The following is a 21,499-nucleotide window of genomic DNA, read 5'->3' on the forward strand; positions in this document are numbered from 1 at the left end:
TGTGGCAACTACACATTCTAGATTTTCTATGTATTTTGTTCCATTATCCCTATACTCTTCTTTGCATTTGTGTATCCTGCTTTTTGCTTTAAAAAAAAAAGGTCTTGATAATCATAGTTAATAAAATAACAAGCCTAAACATGCCTACAGGATTTTTTCCTATGGTGAGTTATTTCTTTAGGACAGATTTTCTTCTCTCTACTTGAGTTACTTCTTTTGCCATATTCTACGATGAAGTCCCATTAATTATTGAAAACCCAGCTTAACTATGATTTTGCTGAGGTTTGCATTGACATTCTCCAGCAGTGTCTGTCACTCTGTCCTTTATACATTACTTCTTTGTAGCAGAAAGGAGTACCTCGTAGTACAATTACGTTTAATTAAAACAATTTACTGCCCCTACTACACTGTGCATTTGTCGAAGACAGGCTCTGAGTGTATTTTGTACATCATTCCAATTTCATAGAACAGTTTTGGACAAATTCAATGTTGATTAAATAACTGATTGAATCAAATAAAAGAGCTTCCCAGGGCCTAAATGAGCAGCAGAAGAAATAAAACAGAGGAGTTCAGGGAGAAGAGACCACTGGAGCTGGAGGAGGAGATGGCAGGACAGCTATTTCTATCCAGCTTTGTTATGTAACAGGCACTGTGCCAGGTGCTTTACCTACCTTATCTCATTTAATCCCGAGAACAACTCTGAAGTAAGTTCTGTCGCCCTCATATTGCAGATAAAAAAATCAGCCTTCATTGGGTAATTACTAACATTCACTCTGGAGCTGTAGGGGGCACAAGGAATATTTCACTGCAGTTTAAATGAAAGGATGGATGAGCAGATTCCACAGAGAAAAGAGCACAAACAGATAGGAGTGATTAGCTAGTGTCCATAGGTTATGGAAGAGGCCAACCTGGCTAACCTGGAGAGTTTGAATGGGCTTGGGAAACTGGTAATCTGTGTTCATCGTGTCACACACTTTAAGACTTGTTAAAAACCATTAAGGCCACTGACAGAGTAGAAGGGGTTAAGGTACTGGTAAAGGGTGTGTCTGAATAAATAATGGTTGTGACTAGGTGGCCCAGGTAACTCCTGATACCCAAGGCAGGTCATATTCTCACTACTGCTCTGTTACTAGATGATTAAGGTTGAGCCCACAGGAATTAATTTACATTGCCAAGAGCCTTTGGGAATGCTTGGTTGAGATTTTTAATGAAACAAAAGAGTTAGTTGAACTAAGAAAAATAGTTCAAGATAGAAGGAAGGCTCTGGTACTTGAAGGATTATATGAAAAATCAAAATGCATTATTTAAAATGCATTTGAAATTATTTAAATAATTTTTATTTAAATTATTTAAATTATTTAATTTTATTTAAATAAATTAAAATTCTTTAAAAGTTACTATTTAACGTTCTCTTTTCTTCTCCATAGGACACTTGTAAAATGAAATACAATGTTTAGGCGTAAGCAGTGTCTTGGTCTGTTTAGGCTGCTCTAACAAAAATACCATTGACTGGGTAGCTTATATACAACAGAAATTTATTTCTCACAGTTATGGAGGCTGGCAGGGCAAGATCACTGCATTGGCAGATTTGCTGTCTCATGAGGCCTGCTTCCTGGCTCAGAGGCACCTGTCTTCTTGTTGCATCCTCACATGGCAGAAGGGGCATGAGAGCTCTGAGGGGCTTCTTTTCTAAGGGCACTAATCCCATTCATGACGTCTCTGTTCTCATGAACTAATCACCTCCCCAAAGCACCTCCTCTAAACACCATCACTTTAGGATATGAACTTTTTGTTTTTGATTTTGTTTTTGTCTTTGTCTTTTTTTAAGGCTTCTCTCATGGCACATGGAGTTTCCCAGGCTAGAGGTCCAATCGGAGCTGTAGATGCTGGCCTACACCACAGCTCACGGCAACACTGGATCCTTAACCCACTGAGCAAGGCCAGGGATCAAACCTGAAACCTTATGGCTCCTAGTCGGATTTGTTAACCACTAAGCCACAATGGGAACTCCTTAGGATATGAACTTTGGAAGAACACAAATATTCAATCTATAGGGGGTGGTCGTGGGCACTGTTTTTTGTCAGTGTCAGTTTTTGTGGTTTTGGGTCCTCACTGCCACGACTGTCTCTAAGTCATCCTGTTGTCCACCTCCTGATGTACAACACCGGGCACTCTTGGGTATACTAACAGCCATTAGTACCAGTTCCTGATCTTGTAGAAGAAATGGGATGGGTAAAGGAACTAACATTTACTAAAAACTCTCTATATGCCGTCCACTTATGTCAAATATATAACATGAAGAGAGACAGAAAAATATTGCTATCTTGACAGCTGGCATGGCCAAAGCGTTATTTTAAGAAGAGAAGAATTGTCATTTAGAAAACTTTGTTAGACGAGTTTGCTGGTGGAAAATGAGGCTTGGGGACCTGGTATGGAAGAAGACTGTGCTATAAGGAGATAGTAAAAGTGAAAACTAAACATTTAAGGATGAGGCAAACAGTGAGAAAGTCAGTGTAGTACCCCACATTGATTGCTTCTGGAATGAAATATAGATGAGCTTGATTGGCTTAATCCAGGCCCCATGGTTATATATGCTTATTCTCAAACTTCCTAAGTAAGGAGGGCTGGGAAAAGAGGTTTTGAGTTCTAGCCTGGAGAGGTGAGAGTTATAATTTAGGGCATTCTTCAAACTTGTGAAAGCTGTTCAGAAGATCCTGGGAGGACCAAAATACTATTGGCCCATTGTAAATAGAAACCCTCTTTTGAATCTAATTCCATTTTTCCTTTCTTGATCACAAAGATCCATGAGAAATTGTGCCTAGGGTCACTGTGTCTAGAAGTGCTAACTGCGTACTGTATGATTCCTCAGGGTGTGCCATTCATGTAGACTCTGATGTGAATAGTTCCCCTAGAGGTGTGCAACTTGGAAGCCCTTGAAATACCCCTTGCAGTTACAATAGTAATTGATAAGCATGAGCATTATAGACTTCCTACTGCGATTCACGTACCACCCTGCTGCAGAACAATGGAGCGGTTCTGAGCAAGGACTTTGAGGCCTTGGCTTTGAAGTTTGCCTATGCCACTTGTCAGTTGTGTGCCTATTGTCAAGTTATCTGAATTCTCAAAAATTCATTTCCTTTGTCTGTAAAATGGAGATACCCGTATTTACCACATCAAGTTGTTATGCATGCCTGGTCCAGCGTGAGCCTGTGGAGAATGGTAGCTATGAGTATGATTTACAAGCATTATGTCATTTAATTCCCATTACAGTCTTATATGATTTAGTTCTAATTCATGGGGAAACTGAGGTTCAGATAATCTATCTGTAGGGTAGCAGAGTATGGATTCATACTCATATTTGGGAGCCTGTGATCATTTTACACTGACAACCTGATTTTTACCCATTTCCAAGTATAAATCTCCAATCTAAAGTCCTTTTCCTCGGAGCCTCTCTTGCCATGTCCAACATAAATATTAATGCAGCTACCATCTGCCATCATGTAGAAGCACTTGGTCAAATCTATTTTAGCAAATGAAGTAAAACTGCCTTTTGTTTGGTTTAGTATATGTGTGTGTTATGCTTTCTTGTGACTATCCAGTCCGTTTTTTTGAAGTGGAATCTTGGTTACCTAGGGAACTGGAATACAGTACTGGTAAATGTTTTTATTTTTAATGAGATGCAAGTTCAAAGTGGCTTAGAATTGTTGGCTGAATTTCAACTAGTAACCTCTGTACTGACTGAAAAGTAACATACTTTTACTTTTTTACATAAAAATAACATTAAAGGTGGGAGGAAATTAAAGGAGTTGATGAGAGTTGGTGAAAAACAAGAATCTTTAAGTTGCAGACATTTTGCTTGCAGTTCAGAGCTGGCTAATTATTCCCTTTATTTCAGAATGTATAATTTGCATGTAATTTTTTTCATTTGGGACATGTTTTATGTATTTTAAATGTGAATGAATTTCTCATGTTATAGGAAATATTTTGCCATTAATGGTTTCAAGTAACTTTTTGGAGTCGTACTATATAATGTCTGTGGGATCTTGCCTCTTTCTAGATTTATCTTTCTTTTTAAAGAAACCAGGACTTATTTCACAAAACTCTTATGATAAACCAACTATCACTATAAAAATAATTGAGAGAGTTCCCGTTGTGGCACAGCAGAAATGAATCCAGCTCGTATCCATGAGGATGCCGGTTTGATTCCTGGCCTCACTCAGTGGGTTGGAGATCTGGCATTGCTGTGAGCTGAGGTGTAGGTTGCAGACATGGCTCCGATCACATGTTGCTGTGGCTGTGGTGTAGGCTGGCAGCTGCAGCTCCGATTTGATTCCTCACTTGGGAACTTCCCTGTGCCATGGGTGTGACCCTAAAAAGGAAAAAAAGTGAAATTAAAAATGAAGTAAAAATTACCCAGAATCCCGTTTTCTTCTTCTGGGATTACAGCTTGTAAAGACAAGGCCGTGGTGGAGAGACCCAACTGCAGTGACAGAGGATTTGGGGAACAGAGGTGTAAGTCAAAGCAATGTTTGTTGAAGAAATCTGAGGCTCCTCTGCCAAGGAGTATATACCATGAGTGTCAGCCTGGAGGTCTGGAGGCATTGAAAGATAAGGACTCAGAATGAAAAGTCTGGAGCCAGGTAAAGACTCAGAAGTTGTGAACCTGGATTGCTCCTGAATGAGGGGAAAGTTGGCATCTGTTTGTGTTTTTTTTTAATGGTGGCTGGTGATCAAAACTTGAATTTGTCAGCCTTTGTTAAGAGGCCAGTGCTGGGGCAAATAGGTCCTCACAGGTGTGTGTTTCAGTTTTTCCATGTTTTCATTTCATCTTTTGTATTAACCAGAGTGAAGTCTGGCCATGAGGAATTGTCTTCAGCCCAGTTTTCTAAAAGCACAGCCACTAGGGAGGTATGTATAATAGTCCATGTACATTGCTTTCAGAAATAAATAGAAATGGACTAAAATGTTTATATGGACATGTAAATTCTTCCACATATAATTATGGAAGTTAATACAATGGGTTTGCTAGAGGGATAATCAATTATGTGGTGGGAATGAGAGACACCGAAACAGAGCAAGCAGGATGGGAAGAAAAGGCAGGAGGTTCCCTTAGGTGCCACAGAGGCATCTCCTGACATGCTGGTTTCTGGGCTTTTAGAGCTAGACGGGGCATTCTTACAGGCACTCACTCACTCAGACTGATTGGACCTTGAAGGATGGATCAGATAGAGTGATATAAAGGAGGATATTTCAGTGGAAGTATGCTCAAATTAGCCAATATGAGAGGAGCAGTTGACACATTTCATAGCTCTCTTGAACCCATTCCACTCAGCTGTGTGACATCAACATTATGCCATTTAAGATTAATTCTTGGGGTACATCTGGGCCCTTTCAGTTGAACCCTTACCTTAGCAAATACTGAGATATTAAAGCCAGCCATTGGCAATGCCATGAGTTAGTTGGGTAGCCGTTGTTCTAAAGAATGGCCTGTCCTCTAAAGACACTCAGACTGAAAAGATGAAGAAGTTTCCAAGAAATTCACCAAAAGCAAAGTGTTTTCAACCTGAAAGGGGCAGTGGCATTGCATCAACTGAGCAAACGCAGAAGAGAGAAAAAGTGTGCAAGAGCCAGCAATTAGAGGAGAAGGACAAGGTGACTCTCTTAAGAACTAGTCATTGGAGCAGGAAAGCCTGACTAGTGCAATAAAGAGGTGCAGAATAACCACAGCAGGAGCACATGAATGCACCACAGTCTACACAAGAAGACTGAAGGGGAAGAGGACACAGGGGAGAGGGAGCAGTCAGACACTGACCAGCCATGCCCAGAGGACCAGCTCTTGGTGGGAGGGCGAAGGGGAAAATGGTTGTCAAAACTAAGGACACAGGTGGCCCCTGAGTGTATGACAAGTATTTTATCTTGTTCGAGGTTAACAAAATCACTTCATTATGCTGGTGTGTTATTCTCAAGCATGTTCCTTTTAAAAAATTACTAGCTCCAGTAGAGAATACCGGTAGGTTAGCAAAATACTTCGATTTGGGTGAATTTTACCAGCCACCTGTTCCCAGGATTCACGCCCGGACTGGACAGTTCCTCCGATAGGAACAAAAGGGCTTTGGTTACTTACTTGTATATTTGAAATAAAGGATCTTTGATGTAAATGAAGTTGGGTATAAGTGTAGACAAGCTGCCTACTCTCAAAAACACTTCACTTTACAAGTGCAGAAAGGTGTAAATTTAATGACAAATTTATACAACTAAATCACTCCATATACATTTGCTGTTATGGGAATGAACAATGCTTTCAGAAATAAATAGAAAAGGACTAAAATGTTTATATGGACATTTAAATTCTTCACATTTGAAAAATATGTCCAAGGACATTAAAATATTCAAAGAGGCCCCTTTTAAAGAGAATTGACTTAAGACTTTTTCACCTGTAACAGACTGTATTTAGTTGTTATGAGGAGTACTAGAAAAATCTATGTCTTTGTTCCTTACAACAGGTGTGAAGGCTAATGTTCTGCTGGAGGACAGCATACTTTTAAACCTGTTCTGAGTGAACCGTTGGTACATTATAAATCTTCCGGAAGCTCTAAATTATTAGATTTAAAAGAGCAGGCATGCATAGTCGTCAAGTAAATTATTTATAATATAGTTACATATGCTACTATTTGATAATCTAAAAAGCATGGCATGGAAGCATAAAAATGCATCTTTGAATAAGATGCCAGAGAGAGAAAACCTTGACATTACTGGATTTAATATTTGTTGTTTTTTTTCTTTTTATGACCCTGGAAATTCACAGAATGTAATCCTTTGTCATTTCGTTAAGGCATATGTAGTGTGGAGCTTATTTTAGCCCCAGAATGTATGATTTTGTAAATTCTTTTATTTCTGTCCCTATGGTATCTTTACAAATTGGTAGGGGGTCAGTTGAAATTTTTCGCTAATAGTTACTCCATTTTTAGAGGAGAAATTGTATGTTGTAATGACATTAAAACACTTCTCATAAATGTTAACAATCTGTCGTATGAAAGAAGGTAGTATTAGAAACATATGAATGAAGGTATTAGAAACAAGCTTCCACGTATGATAGGAATTCTGAGCCATCTCAGAACCTGACAACTATGAATTCTTTCTTAGCATGCGTGAATGGTCCAGGAGCAATAATAATGAATTTATGTGATTTGCTGTCTATAGCTGTTCTCTGTTATTGCTTTTATGTTTACTTCCTAAAGAACAAAAATTATTTCAAGGAGACAGGAAGCCCAAAACTGTAGGTCAAGTTCAAAGAGTAAGGCAAGGATTGAGGGCAGTTGGCAACCCAAAGAATAAGACCATGGAGGACAAGGATTGCAGAATGCGCAGAGGTTCAGAGTAGCAAATGCAAGCAATACAAAATGAGGAGGAAGACTGAAGTTTGGTCATATTGCCTGGAATAAAAATATCTAGCTTTCTTTTTAAAAAATTTTTTAAAAATTTAAGTATAGTTGATTTATAGTGTTCGTTCAATTTTTGCTGTACAACAGCAACCCAGCCATAAAATAAATATGCATTCTTTTTTTTCATACTATCTTCCATCATGTTCTAATCGAGACTAGACACAGTTCCCTGTGCTGTACAGTAGGACTCCATTACTTATTTATTCTAAATGTAATAGTTTGCATCCACCAACCCCAAACTCCCCATCCATCCCCTTCTTTCCCCTCTCACTCCTGGAAAACACAAGTCTGCTCTCCATGTCCATGATCTGTTTCTGTTTAGTAGACTGGATCATTTGTTTACCATATTTTAGATTTAAAATCTCTAGCTTTCTTAATAAGTGGTTGTCTAATCTCTTTTTTGGAATACTGCCTTGGAGCTGTGACATTCTATTTCAGGGTTGTTCTAACTTTCTAAAAGTTATCTGTTATACATTGAATATAAATATTCAGTTTCTTTTTATCTTTTGGTATTAGATAATTTCTGGATACAATTCCTCCTTTTAATAAGTACTTACTGAGGACCTGCCACTATGTGTAGGCACTGTTACTGGTGCTTGGATTATAGTGTTAACAAGACAGACAAAGACTGAAGACATGGAGCTTACATTTTAGCAAGGGCAGACAAAAATATGTGAGTAAATAATGAACATAAATAAAAAATCAAAGTGACAAGTAGTGTATAGAGAAGTAAGTAGGGTGACATCATATGAGGGACTGGGAGGCCCAGGAAGACTTCCCGGTCTAGGTGCTTTCAAACTATGCAAAGATTGGAGGGGATGGAGTCAGCAGGGTAGCATTTAACGCTCAGGAACAGCTTGCCAGAGGCAAAAGGTGCTCAAGAACTTCAGTCTGGGGAGTTCCCATAGTGGCTAAGCAGTTGACAAACCCATCGAGGACCCATGAGGATGTGGGTTCAATCTCTGGCCTCGTTCAGTGGGTTAAGGATCCAGCATTGCTGTGAGCTGTGGTGTAGGTTGAAGATGTGGCTAGGATCTGCTAGGATCTGGGATTACTATGGGTGTGGTGTAGGCCGGCAGCTGTAGCTCTGATTTGACCCCTAGCCTGGGAACTTCCATATGCCATGTGTGCTGCCCTATAAAGCAAAAAAAAAAAAAGAACTTCAGTGTGTGTTGGAGGAGCTTAAGGAAGGCTTTTGTGGCAGAACCTAGTGTATGAGGGGGAGAGTAGCCCAAGATGCTGGTGGAAAGGAAAGCAAGGAGGAGATCACCTAGGACTTGGTGAGCTAGGAAAGAAGCTGGTTTTTATTTTAACCGTCATTGGAAAGTCATTAGAAATTTTAAACAGGGAAAAGAGACCATGCTATGTCCATTATAAAGGATCACTCTGGCTGTTGGGTGGAGAACGGATGAGGGGACAAGAGTGGAAGAGAGGTGACCCCACCTATAGTGATAGTTCTGATGATGGGGCATGGTGGCTTGGATTGGGATAGTAGTGAAGGAGAGGCAGGGAAATTAACCTATTAGAGATACGTTTTGGAGGACGTGACCCATAGATTGGATGTTGAATGAGTAACAGGAAAGAGGAGTCAAGGAGACGCCGCAATCTTTGGCTTGCCCAATGGATGTGCTTCTCTTCCTTAGAGGGGAACACATTTTGTCATTCCCCCCACCCCGTATTAAAATATTACAAGTGATATGTTTTACGAATGTACCTGACATGAAGGGTAATTAGAAAGATGCTCACCATTATAGTTTATTCTACTTTTGCTAGAGTCCAAATACATGCATCTATCTTAAATTTATCTAACTAAAATTTTAAACTCATTTTAGAGTCTAAAGTAGCTAAGAGACAATACGTTTATAGGCCGTATTAGTGTCTTCTTGATACTTCAGACCTCATAGGCAGCGCTTAACAAAAGAAAAAAAATTACCCATTTTAAAAGTTATAAAATAATGTGAAACATTATGAAAAATATGTGGCAAAAGAAAAATATCTTGGGAGACTATTTCAACAGAGAACACCGAGAGAGGGTTAATATCCTTAATCTCTAATGAAGCTCACCACCTCCCCTCCCCCCAAAATCCCGGCAAGTTCCCGCCGGGCATGCGGCGCGCATGGCATGTTGGGAAGGTGCTGCGCAGCCGCCGTTGTGGCTTCTGGGCTTCTCCCCAGAGGAGGCTTGTGGGCTTGTGTGACCGGTGGAGAGGCCAGAGGTGGAGAGGCCAGAAGTGGAGTGGCCAGCGTTTTTTACTGTACGTGGCGGAGGTGGTGGGCGCCGCGTGGGGAAAGCGCCATCATTTTCAGCTGAGCAGTTGTTGGATGAGTTAATGGTCCGGCATGGGAGCCTCGCGGAGCGACATGCGGTGGGACCACGAGAGCCTTTGTAAATATTACCTTCTGTGAGTTTTGTCCTGGGAATTATTCCTTTTTTTTTTTTTTTTTTTGGCTTTTTGCCATTTCTTGGGCCGCTCCCGCAGCATATGGAGGTTCCCAGGCTAGGGGTTGAATCCGAGCTGTAGCTGCCGGCCTACTCCACAGCCACAGCAATTCAGGATCTGAGCTGTGTCTGCAACCTACACCACAGCTCACGGCAACGCCGGATCCTTAATCCACTGAGCAAGGCCAGGGACCGAACCCGCCACCTCATGGTTCCCAGTCGGATTCGTTAACCACTGCGCCACGCCGGGAACTCCCCTGGGAATTATTCCTTTAAAAAAAAAAAAAAAATGCAAACCCTGACAAATGCCCCATTAGAAAAGTGAGCCCAGAACATGAAAAGGCAATTCAGGAAAGGCCAGCAAATGAGAGAAAGCTCAACCACACCAAAAGTAAATCATCCAGTATTTAAAATAACAATGAGAAAATGTTATCGCAGATAAGGGCACGAACTCTGGAACTAGAATTCCTGAGTTTGTCGACCAAGCTCTAAAACTTACTAACTGGGTAACTTTGGGCGAGTGTCTTTGGGCAGCTGTCTTTGCTTGATTTGCCTACCTGTGAAATGGGATCATAGTAGTGTCTCTCTCAAGGTTGTTTTTCACATTAAATAGGTGTTAATAGAGGTATATTGCTTGGAACAGTTCCTAGGATGGAGTAATTTTTCTCTGAGTTTTAGAAGTTCTTACTAGTGTCTTAGTATAATCCAGTGTCTCATCATTAATTGCTTATAAAATGACAGTACTTAATATTGGCTAGGTGGGGGAAATGGGTATTTTCAAACACTGTAGATGAGATTCCAAGATGGTCCATTACTTATGGGAAGAAGTTTTACAATGTGTCTCAAAAATCTTAAGTAACATCTTTAATAAATTCTACTTTGGGGAACTCAGCCAGTGATCTATGTAATTATTCATTCTTATAATGGTAAAAAATTAGAAATAGCTTGACTCCCAGGTAAAGAGGTGATTTGAATATATACATTCAGTTTCACTCACTCCCTCAATTTCTTTAAAATTACAATAAAATGATTATTTTTGTTTAGGTAAAATTCCCATATACAGAAATATATAAATATTAAAGTGTATAATTTGATGAGTTTTAAGAAATATGTGCTGTGCTGCCAAGCTCCCAATCAAAAACATTCCCATTTCCCTAGAAAGTTCCTTTTTGTCCCAGTCCAGTTAGTTCTCACCTTTGTAGGCTGTACTTTTCAGATTTCTTTCAGTGTAGGTTAGTTCTGCTTGTTCTTGGACTTAACGTAAATGGAATCATACAGTGTGTATTCTTTTGTGTCTGGCTTCTTTCATTCAGTATAATTCTGAAAACCTGTTCATGTTATTATACCAACATTTACTCCTTTTTATTCTAATATCCTCCATTTATTGCTGAGTAATGTTCCATTTTAAAAATATACTATCATTTATTTTCCTATTGCTGATACTTTTGTTTTTGACTATTATGAATAATGTTGTTATGAACAATTTTGTGCAAGACTTTTTGTGGTTACGGGTTTTCACGTCTTCTGGGTAATTTCTTAGGAATCCAATTGCTGGATCATAGCATTAGTGTATGTTTAATGTTATAGTAAGCTGCTAAACAGTTTTATAAAGTGATTGTACTACTTTATACTTTCACCAGCAGGTTTGTTGCTTAATGTACATTGCTCCATTTCTTTGCTAACATTTGGTGTTGTCAGTTTTTAAATTTAAGCTGTTCCATTAGGTGTGAAGTGGTATCTAACTGTAGTTGTATTTTGCATTTCTCTGCGGACCGGTGATGCTGAGTACCTTTTCTTGTGCTAATTGGCCATTCACACATTTTCTTTAGGGAAGTGTCTATTCAGGACTTTTGCCCAAGGTTTTAAAGATACTCTCCTCATTTTTTTTCTGGTAAACCTTACGGTTTTAGCATACAGGCATACCTCTTTTTATTGCATTTCAATTTACTGTGCTTTGCAGATTTTACATTTTTTTACAGATTGAAGGTTTGTAGCAACACTGTGTTGAGCAAGTCTGTCAGCATCATTTTTCCAACAGCATTTACTCATTTCCTGTGTCTGTCACATTTTGGTAATTATCACAATATTTCAAACTTTTTCATGTTTGTTATATTTGTTATAGTGATCTGTGATCAGTGATCTTCAGTATTACTATTGTAATTGCTTTGGAGCATCACAAACTGCACCCATTATAAGATGGCAAACTTAATTGGTAGGTGTTGTTTGTGTTGTGGCTGCTCCACTCACTAGCCATTCACTAGTGATTTTTCTAATGGATCTGGGCAAAGTAAATTGAAAACTTTCTGGGAAAGATTCACCATTTTGGATGCCGTGAAGAACAAGTGTGATTTATGAGAAGAGATCAAATTATCAACATTAACAGGAGTTGGGAAGAAGTTGTTTCATCTCTCATGGTTAACTTTGAGGGGTTTGGGTCTTTAGTAGAGAAATTCACTGCTGATGTGGTGGAAAAAGAAAGAGAACTAGAATTGGAGGTGGAAGCCTGGAGATATGATTGAATTGCCACAATCTCATGATAAAACTTTAACGGGTAAGGAGTTGATTCTTATGAATGAGCAAAGAAAGTGGTTTCTTGAGAAGGAGTCCACTCCTGGTAAAGATGCTATGAAGACTGCTGAAATGATAACAGAGGATTAAGAATATCACATACATTTAGTTGATAAAACAATGGCAGGTTTTGTGAAGATTGACTCCAATTTTGAAAGAACTTCTACAGTGAGTAAATGCTACCCAACAGCATTGTAGGCTGCAGAGAAATCATTTGTGAAGAGTCAATCAGGGAGTTCCCGTCGTGGCGCAGTGATTAACGAATCTGACTAGGAACCATGAGGTTGCGGGTTTGATCCCTGGCCTTGCTCAGTGGGTAAGGATCCGGCGTTGCCGTGAGCTGTGGTGTAGGTTGCAGACGCGGCTCGGATCCCGTGTTGCTGTGGCTCTGGCGTAGGCTAGTGGCTACAGCTCTGATTGGACCCCTAGCCTGGGAACCTCCATATGCCTCGGGAGTAGCCCAAGAAATAGCAAAAAAAGACAAAAAAAAAAAAAAAAAAAAAAAGAGTCAATCAATGTGGTAAATTTCATTGTTGTCTTATTTTAAGAAATTGCCATAGCTACCCTAGCCTTTAGCAACCATCATCCTGATCAGTCAGTAGCTGTCAGCAATGAGGCAAAATCCTCCACCAGCGGAAAGGTTATGACTTGTTGAAGTCTCAGATGATAGTTAACATTTTTTAGGAAAAAAGTATTTTTAAATTAAGGTATATACATTATTTTTTAAACATAAAACTATTGTACACTTATTAGACTACAATATAGTATATACATCACTTTTATATGCACTGGAAGACTAAAAAACTTGTGTGACTCTTTGTTCTTATATTTGCTTTATTGTAGTGGTCTGGAACTGAACCTATAGTATCTTCAATATATGCCTGTATGCATTTAGGTTTATGGCCTATTTCAAATTCATTTTTGTGTATGATATAAGATAGAAGTAGAGGTTCATATTTTCCATAGTTTTTTTCTCGTGGTTCTGGCTTAATTTATTGAAGACTTTTCTTTTTCCATTGTTATCTTGGTATCTTTGTTGAAAATCATTTAAATGTACATGTACAGTTTTCTTCTGAACTCTACATTATGTACATCGATTTCTTTATCCATTCTTAAACTAAAGCTACAGTCTTGATTATTGCAACTTTATAGTAAGTCTTGAAATCCATTTTGTGAATGGTCCACAGTTTCTTCTTTAAAATTATATTGACTATTCTAGATCTTTTGAATTGCCATATAAATTTTGGAGTTAACTTTTCAGTTGCTCCCTGAAAGCCTAGAGATATACTTGCACACAGTACAAAGACATTTAGACACAAGTCTAAGGTTGTTCGTTGTTTTGTTTGATTTAGCAACTGGTTGTAAACATTCTAAATGTTGACCAATGAAGAATTAGCAGAGTATACTATGTCACAATCCACACAGTGATATTTTATGCGGCTAATAAAGAATAATAAAATAGGAGTTCCTGTTGTGGTGCAGCGGAAACGAATCTGACTAGGAACCATGAGGTTGCAGGTTTGATCTCTGGTCTCTATCAATTGGTTGAGGATCTAATGTTGCCGTGAGCTGTGGTGTAGGGTGCAGACGTGGCTCAGATCCTGCGTTTCTGTGGCTGTGACATAGGCCAGCAGCTGCAGCTCTGATTCTGCCTGTAGCCTGGGAACCTCCATATGCCAGGAGTGTGGCCTAAAAAGCAAAAAAAGCAAAAAAAAAAGAATGATAAAATAGATCTATAAGTGCTAATGTGGACATTCTACAAATATATTGTTAAGTGAAAAAAATCAAAGTGTGGAATAGTGTGTAGAGTATATTCTCATTTGTTTTAAAAAATAAGGACATAGGAGTTCCCGTCATGGCGCAGTGGTTAACGAATCCGACTAGGAACCATGAGGTTGCGGGTTCGATCCCTGCCCTTGCTCAGTGGGTTAACGATCCGGCGTTGCCGTGAGCTGTGGTGTAGGTTGCAGACGCGGCTCGGATCCGGTGTTGCTGTGGCTCTGGCGTAGGCTAGTGGCTACAGCTCCGATTCGACCCCTAGCCTGGGAACCTCCATGTGCCGCGGGAGCGGCCCAAGAAATAGCAACAACAACAACAACAACAACAACAACAAAAATAAGGACATAGATACAATAAATGCTTTCTATCTATGTGTGGAATTAATTGGTTAATTTTTTTGTAACTGAAAAGTTTAGGGTTGAGTTGTCCTTCAGTAAGACTGGATCCAGAAGCTCGTAGGTTATACTAGATGCTGCCTCTTGCTCTGTAGCTGGGATCCATTTTTCTCTTTTTGGCTTCATTGTTAGGCACCTTCTATGCCATTAGCAGCTCCTGGGTTCTGTGGTTTTCACAGAGTGTAGGAGACATTATCCACCTTCGTGTTCTTCTATCAAATCTAATAAATTTGGTCTGGCTTGAGTTATGTGCCCATTCTGTAGGTCCATCACTGAATGGAAGTGCTGGCCAACTGGATCATATGCTCACACTTGTAACTGAAGGAGAGAAAGGCACCATGGGGAAGAAGCAGTTCAATGGAAGGGCTGATGTGCAGATTAAACCACATGTGCCTGTAGAGTGACCTTAATAGCACCTTTCCTGTTCACGCAGCATGTGGTGATTTTTCTATAAAAAGTAGCTAAAATTGTGCTGCATGTCAAGAAGTTCTTTCATGCTATGCCTCTCACTCTCTATTTTGAACATTCTCTCTCTTATTCCATGGTTTCCAGCTTGTGGGCTCTTTTCTGTTTTTCTCATTTAGCCTAATCCATTTGGACTGATAACCTGATTGTGATATCTTCCAAGGATTGCTTTTGGTGTCCATCTTTTACCTTAACCCTCAGCTCATATGATTGATTTGGTTTAATGTGCTGCAGCCTCTGGGAAAATATGCTTTGCTCCCTGTGATTAGTCGTAGTTGAGTTTAGTCTCTGGGCTCCCCTCATGTCTGGGAAGGGGGATCAGACAAAATTATCTGAACTGTTGTTCAGGTTGTTTTTATTAGTTTTTAGTGGATTGATTGATCTGTCTGTCTGTCCACCTACCTATCTAATGGCTTTCCCAAAAGGACTGTTTTCATGGCTGTATTTCCCTGACAGGTACTCTTGATTCATATAAGGTTGCTTGAGTGGACACTATACTGAATATAGTACTTGATCTCCTGCTTGTTTCTAATTAAGAATCAGGTAATATTGATGTGTGATCGAAGATTATAAAGAGTTAAATTATCTATAAGTTTGTACTATTTTACAGTCAAAATAAGCCTGTTTTTTAGCTTTCTGTTTCTGAATAGAATAGTTTCTTTGTTGTAGAATAATTTGTTGTTCTGAAATTGATTTGGATTAAAACTTCTAATGTGATTATTACTGTCTAGAGAGGAGGGTAAGATGGTGAGATAATAATGTGTTGAGATAAATAAATAAATAAATAAATAAATAAGATACTAGTGAAATGAAAAGGATGAAATTGAATGTTTGGGTGAATTTTAAAAACATGTTAGATTACTTGAGCCATTATCCAGATTAAGAAAGCCAGGTAGGCTTAAGAAGCTCAGAGAACATTAAAGAATTATATATACTCAAATAATGCATTGCTAATTTTGAAATAAATTGGGTGCAGAAAAGGGACTGTTTTGGTTTTTAGCTTCAGAGATAAATTAACATATATAGTAATTGATTAGTTTGACACATTCATTCACTTATTCTAAGGTGACACATTCCTTAGTCATATTTATGTTTAGCTTTTAAATGGAAACAATCTATTCATCATACAGCTGAGACCATGTAAATGCCCAGTCCCTGCAAGTATCCTCCACTCCCACCTTTCAGATTCAGACATGTCACCCTTCTGCTTTACCTTACTCTTTAACACTTGGGATTAATATACTCAGGCCATCTTTTTTTTTTTTTTATATTTTGATACTTTTTTTTTTACCAGTTTATTTTTTATTTTTTATTTTTTTACAGAATAAAATGCATATATTTAAATGCAATTACATTCACACAGATTGTTATATAATGCATCCTAAGAAACAGTATATTTTGATACTTTGTTTAGACTTCCTGGCATACTGGGCTACCCCATTGGACCATTTAAAATGTGTATTATTCATCTATTTTTATTTATTGCAAAAAGTGAGAAAATAGGAGTAAAGAATGATATAAAGACCAGTTGTAATCCCACTATGTAAAATAATTACCAAGCGTAGTCCTAGCAATATAAAATAATTACTAACATTTTACTTTATTTCATCAACTCTAAGACGCCATTAACTAGAACATCCACTCTTCTACCATTAGGAAAGGAGAAATGCTGTCAGACTTTGACATACTGCTTTCTTTCCTGTTAAAAAGTTTATACTTTTTGGAAAAGTTCTTTTATTTTATTTTATTTTATTTTTATTTTCCCACTGTACAGCAAGGGGATCAAGTTATTCTTACATGTATACATTACAATTACATTTTTTTTCCCCCACCCTTTGTTCTGTTGCAACATGAGTATCTAGACAAAGTTCTCAATGCTACTCAGCAGGATCTCTTTGTAAATCTATTCTAAGTTGTGTCTGATAAGCCCAAGCTCCCAATCCCTCCCACTCCCTCCCCCTCCCATCAGGCAGCCACAAGTCTTTTCCCCAAGTCCATGATTTTCTTTTCTGAGGAGATGTTCATTTGTGCTGGATATTAGATTCCCGTTATAAGTGATATCATATGGTATTTGTCTTTGTCTTTCTGGCTCATTTCACTCAGTATGAGATTCTCTAGTTCCATCCATGTTGCTGCAAATGGCATGATGTCATTCTTTTTTATGGCTGAGTAGTATTCCATTGTGTATATATACCACCTCTTCCGAATCCAATCATCTGTTGATGGACATTTGGGTTGTTTCCATGTCCTGGCTATTGTGAATAGTGCTGCAATGAACATGCGGGTGCATGTGTCTCTTTTAAGTAGAGTTTTGTCTGGATATATGCCCAGGAGTGGGATTGCGGGGTCATATGGAAGTTCTATGTATAGATTTCTAAGTTATCTCCAAACTGTTCTCCATAGTGGCTGTACCAGTTTACATTCCCACCAACAGTGCAGGAGGGTTCCCTTGTCTCCACAGCCCCTCCAGCACTTGTTATTTGTGGATTTATTAATGATGGCCATTCTGACTGGTGTGAGGTGGAACAGACCGATCACTAGAAATGAAATTGAAGATGTCATAAAAACACTCCCTACAAATAAAAGCCCAGGACCAGATGGCTTCACAGGTGAATTCTATCAAACATATAAAGAGGAATTGATGCCCATCCTCCTTAAACTCTTTCAAAAGGTTGAAGAAGAAGGAATACTCCCAAAGACATTCTATGATGCCTCCATCACCTTAATTCCAAAACCAGACAGAGATACCACCAAAAAAGAAAACTATCGCCCAATATCATTGATGAATATAGATGCAAAAATTCTCAACAAAATCTTAGCCAACCGAATCCAACAACATATCAAAAAAATTATACACCATGACCAGGTTGGGTTCATCCCAGGTTCACAAGGATGGTTCAACATACGCAAATCAATCAACATCATACACCACATTAACAAAAAAAAGTCAAAAATCATATGATCATCTCAATAGACACAGAAAAAGCATTTGACAAAGTCCAACATCCATTCATGATCAAGACCCTTGCCAAAGTGGGTATAGAGGGAACATTCCTGAATATAATGAAAGCCATTTATGATAAACCCACAGCAAATATAATCCTCAATGGGGAAAAACTGAAAGCCTTCTCACTCAAATCTGGAACAAGACAGGGATGCCCACTCTCACCACTGCTATTCAACATCGTTTTGGAAGTCCTAGCCACAGCAATTAGACAAACAAAAGAAATAAAAGGCATCCATATAGGAAGAGAAGAGATCAAACTGTCACTGTATGCAGATGACATGATACTCTACATAGAAAACCCTAAGGACTCAACCCCAAAACTACTTGAACTGATTAATAAATTCAGCAAAGTAGCAGGATATAGATTAATATTCAGAATTCAGTTGCATTTCTGTATACCAGCAATGAAATATTAGAAAAGGAATACAAAAATACGATACCTTTTAAAATTGCACCTCACAAAATCAAATATCTCGGAATACACCTGACCAAAGAGGTAAAGGACCTATATGCTGAGAACTATAAAACTTTAATCAAAGAAATCAAAGAAGATGTAAAGAAATGGAAAGATATTCCATGTTCCTGGATTGGGAAAATCAATATTGTAAAAATGGCCATACTACCCAAAGCAATCTACAGATTCAATGCAATCCCTATCAAATTCCCCATGACATTTTTCACAGAACTAGAACGAACAATCCAAACATTTATATGGAACAACAAAGGACCCAGAATCGCCAAAGCAATCCTGAGAAACAAAAACCAAGCAGGAGGCATAACTCTCCCAGACTTCAAAAATATTACAAAGCCACAGTCATCAAAACAGCGTGGTACTGGTATCAAAACAGACAGACAGACCGACAAATGGAACAGAATAGAGAACCCGGAAATAAACCCTGACACCTATGGTCAATTAATCTTTGACAAGGGAGGCAAGAACATCACATGGGAAAAAGACAGTCTATTCAGCAAGCATTGCTGGCAAACCTGGACAGCTGCATGCAAAGCAATGAAACTAGAACACACCTTCACACCATGCACAAAAATAAACTCCAAATGGCTGAAAGACTTAAATATACGACAGGACACCATCAAACTCCCAGAAGAAAACATAGGCAAAACACTCTCTGACATCGACATCATGAATATTTTCTCAGGTCAGTCCCCCAAAGCAATAGAAATTAGAGCAAAAATAAACCCATGGGACCTAATCAAACTGAAAAGCTTTTGCACAGCAAAGGAAACCCAAAAGAAAACAAAAAGACAACTTACAGAATGGGAGAAAATAGTTTCAAATGATGCAATGGACAAGGGCTTAATCTCTAGAATATATAAGCCACTTATACAACCCAACAGCAAAAAAGCCAATCAATGGAAAAATGGGCAAAAGACCTAAATAGACATTTCTCCAAGGAAGATATACAGATGTCCAGCAAACACATGAAAAAATGCTCAACATTGTTGATTGTAAGAGAAATGCAAATCAAAACTACCATGAGATACCACCTCACTCCAGTCGGAAAAGTTCTTTTAGACTTGTTCAGATAGAGACTTCTATATAGATGGCTTTGGAACAGATCTAAAAAGGAAGACTTAAGCAAATTGGTTAATATAGTCCTATCCCATTCAGAGTCTAACAGTCCCATGTCACTTTTTGATTCAGAGTTGTCAATATCTGTGTTTTTCCTAATGGTTTAATTCTCTGTGCTAGCGGAAACATTGATGATGCAGTTTGCTTAAACGAGAGTTCCACTGTTGCCTCCAAGATATTCATTCAAGCGCATCTATGCTCCCTTTTTTCCTTTTAGCATTGGAACTGTCCTCTCACCAGTTTGGGGTGGACACATGGTGGCCCAGTTAGAGACATTTCTGAGCCTTCTTGGTAGTTTGGTACTGTGATCTGAATGCTCGTGTCCCTGCAACACTCATGTTGAAATCCTAACCCCCAATGGTGATGATATTAGTAGATGAGGCTTTTGGTAGGTGATTAGGTTATTAGGGTAGAGTCCTCATGCATGGGATTTAGTGCCCTTATAAAAGAGATCCCACAGAGCTCCCTAACCTTCTGCCATGTGAGGGTACAAGGAGAATTCTGCCAATCAAAAGAGGGGCTTGACTCAACTATGTTGGTGCCATAATCTTGGACTTCCAGCATCCAGAACCATGAAAAATTAATTTCTACTGTTTATAAGCCATCCAGTCGCTGGTATTTTGTTGGAGCAGCCCAAGCTGACTGAGAAACATGTTATGACCATGCTCTGACTGGTGGCAAAGGAGAAGTGGTGTATGCAGCTTCGAGTTCACATTCTTAAAAGGAAGCTGCTTCCTTTCCACTTTCTCTTTCACCATTTCCTTGGGATGAAAAGCGGACATGGTGATAGTGAGCTAGCTTTAATCACGTGGGAGAGGGTATGCTGGGGTTGGTGGAGCAACTAGGTTAGAAAGATCTCTGTCTTCAGATGACTGTGTGGAATAGCGCTGCCTATCTGCCAAGAGTGAATGGCAGTACTTACAGAAGGGAAGAGTAAACCTTCCATTTTGTTTAAACCACTGTTAGTGTCAAAGCAGCCAAATTAATGTTCATTTATATATACTTTTCTCCCCATTATTATATACTGTTAAAAAATTCCTTTTTGTTTATTATCATATTCAAAAATACTTTTACTCACCATTAAATTTTTTAATAGCTATATAATATTCAAGGTACAGATGTATCATTATTAATTAAACCCCATCCTCAGACATTTAGGTTATTCTAGTTTTTCTGTGTTGTAAATACTGGGATGAAAATTCTATTGCTATAAATCTATACACAGTAAACACATATATGTATATGTGTATACGTGCGCACACTCAGATCTCTGATTGTGTCCCTAAAATATATTCCTGTAAATAGAATTACTTGGTCAAAGGCTTTTCATATTTTTAAGTCTTTTAAGATTCATTATCGAGTTGACTGCCAAGTATTTCTTCATTAATTTATTCTACCACTAGGAATATATTATGTATCTATGTTTACAATATATACTCATCTGACTGCCATACACAAAAAAGATGTAGAACATTTCCATTAGCTAGAGAGTTAGAGTATACCCTTTTCTTTAATTCTTATTCCACAGAGACAAGCAATGCTTTCATTTCTAAGTTTACCTATTTTGGGACTTCATAAAGATAGAATCATACAGGACGTATTACTTTATTTCTAGCTTCTTTGCTTTCGTTTTGAGACTCATCCATGTTGTTGCATATATCAGTAGTATTTTGTTGTATTATGATAACACATTGAAAAAAAACTCCTCTCCAGTTGATAAGTATTTGTGTTATTTCCAGTTTTGAACTATAATGAATACAACTTTTTGTGGACATGTGTTTTTCATTTAGATTGTCTTGAATAAATACCTAA

The 21,499-nt window shown here is 38.4% G+C and overlaps 1 long non-coding RNA gene across 2 annotated transcripts in view; it reads left to right on the forward strand.

Moving 5' to 3' along the window:
• Positions 1–9,591: 9,591 nt before the first annotated feature.
• Positions 9,592–21,499, forward strand: part of LOC146400331 (uncharacterized) — an 80,966-nt gene continuing 69,058 nt past the window's right edge. For both annotated transcript variants that reach the window (XR_014812209.1, XR_014812210.1), the window contains exon 1: positions 9,592–9,844. This is a non-coding gene — a long non-coding RNA (uncharacterized LOC146400331). The remainder of the gene's footprint in view (positions 9,845–21,499) is intronic.

This window comes from Sus scrofa, chromosome 8, assembly GCF_054392235.1.
Source record: "Sus scrofa isolate SSC_HxYL_T2T_F1_AM1 chromosome 8, Sscrofa_HxYL_maternal_Yorkshire_Landrace_v2.0, whole genome shotgun sequence".
Lineage (NCBI taxonomy): Eukaryota > Metazoa > Chordata > Mammalia > Artiodactyla > Suidae > Sus > Sus scrofa.